Here is a 2,397-nt window from a genome sequence, read left to right as displayed (position 1 = left end):
TTAGTAACAATTTCTCCTATTACTTCCATCCTATAATTAAAATATTCAATATTTGGGGCACCTAGGTGACTCAGTCAGTTAAGCCTCCAACTTCAGCTCAGGTCATGATCCACAGTTTGTGAGTTCAAGCCCTGTGCAGGGCTCTGTGCTGACAGCCTGGAGCCTGCTTTGGATTCTGTGCCTACCTCTCTGTTCCTCCCCTACTTGCACTCTGTCTCTATCTCTCAAAAAAAAATAAAGATTAAAAAAAATTAAAATATTCAATATTTGATGTTCCCATCATCTTTGTTTTAAAAATTCTTAGATACTGTTTCTTTAATAATGATGAAAGTTATAGTACTACAGGTCCTGCACCATTACTGGATTTGCCTCCCAGCAATCTCTCATCATTATTATTTAAGTTTATTTATTTATTTATTTTGACAAAGAGACAGAGCGAGTGGTGGAGGAGCAGAGAGAGAGGAGAGAGAGAATCCCAAGCAGGTTCCACACTGTCAGCACAGAGCCGGAAGTGGGCCTTGAACCCACGAACCATGGGATCATGACCTGAGCCACATTCAAGAGTCAGACGCCTAACCAATTGAGCCACCCAAGCACCCCTCTCATTATTTTTTTATATAGATGACAGCAAGAGCCTTGTAGCTGGCCTCTCTCTTTCTCTAGTCCAGTCCATCTCTAACTTACTACCAACACAGCAGCTAAATCTCCTTCTTTTTCCCTCCCTTCCATTTTTCCTTTATTTTTCCTTTCTTCTTTCTTTTATTCTTACATCATTTTTAAAAAGAATCACTTTTTCTTTTTCTTAAAAGTTATATTTGTTATAATTTTATTACTGTTCCTACTTGTTTTCCTTACCATACCTAAAAATAGATTATACAACCTTACCTCATTGACTTTATTAGTGGTCATTTGTTTAGCCAATGATGTGTAAAAGAAAGCCATGTATGCAGGGCTTATGAAGAAAATGCAAATGTGTAAGGGCCATTTTGTAGCTTGCTGATTGTTCTTTTTTTCTTTGCCGTGAAAAGCCTATATCATGAGTAGCTCGTATTTTTCCAGCTTATATACTGGAATGTGGAGCAGAACCACAGTGAACCCAGCATAATTGAGTTAGAAATAAAGATTTATTGTTGTTTACTAATAATTTGGAATTTTTTGTAAACTCATCATCACCCAGAGAAAGCTAATACATACATAAGTAACCCATAAATTTGTTTTGTTTGTATAAGAGGTAGACAATGTAAAAAATTAAAACAAAAATGAAAGCCCTTTGCAAGCCCTCACTTCTAGAGCTCTCTTCTATAGGTATCCACTGCCAACTGTTTGATGTTCATTATTTCTGGTGTCTTTTCCATGCCTGCATATACACACGTATAAATATAGAAGTTGAATAGTCTAATTCTCTGTTTTATTTAGGATGCTTTTGCTATGTGTCCCAGAAAACATCTGAGAACTTACATAAAAATAAAGTCTGTATGGATTAAAGAACCTAACAGTAAAAATTAAGAAATAATTAGAAGAAAATGCATTTACACACACATATATAATTCACCATGTATCTCTTTCATTTCTGCATATCTTCTATCGGCTTTTATTCTGGACAATTTGTACAAAAACTATGCAACCAAATGGCCACAAAGCTCTCAGAATGTTATTACATGGACTGAGAACAAAGATAGACACAGGATAGACTTAGTAGCCTTCTGAATTATGCAAGTGAAAACATTTCCAGACTGAGGCCAATAGTTCCTTTTACCTTTCCTTCCTCCTTCTATCCATTTAAATCCATCATGCTGGAGCTTTTATCACTTCCCTCAATGTACTTCATCTTCCCCACAAAAGGAGGAAATTCCACCTTAAGTCTTAGAAACTTAGATGACACGTCAAGTCTCAGCCAAATGCTAAGGAATCTCTCCTCTGATTAAGCTATAGAGTATCTAGGATGGTGTCCTTTTGGCTGCTGTAACAAAAATATTTCACACTGGATGGCTTAAAAATAACAGACATTTATTTCTCAAAGTTCTGGGGACTGGGAAGTCCAAGATCAAAACACCTACAGCTTTGGTGTCTGGTGAGGTCCTGCTTCTTGGTTCATAGATGGCCACCTTTTTACATGTCCTTACATGGCAAAAGGGGGCAGGGGAGCTCTAAGGGGTCTCTTTTATAGCAGCACTAATCCCTATCCTGAGGCTGCATCCTCATGACCTAATCATCTTCTACAACTTCTACTCCTAAAACTATCACTGGGGTTGGGGGCTAAGATTTCCATACATGGATTTGGCAAGACACAAAAATTCAGTCTACAGTGAATGGAAAGTGGCATTAATTCAATTTTTATCTTGAGAGAGTTAGTCTTTGTATGGTTAGTTATGATGTAAACGTGTCACACCAAGATGA

The sequence above is a fragment of the Acinonyx jubatus genome, chromosome C2, assembly GCF_027475565.1.
Source record: "Acinonyx jubatus isolate Ajub_Pintada_27869175 chromosome C2, VMU_Ajub_asm_v1.0, whole genome shotgun sequence".
NCBI lineage: Eukaryota > Metazoa > Chordata > Mammalia > Carnivora > Felidae > Acinonyx > Acinonyx jubatus.
This window is presented reverse-complemented; position numbering follows the sequence as displayed.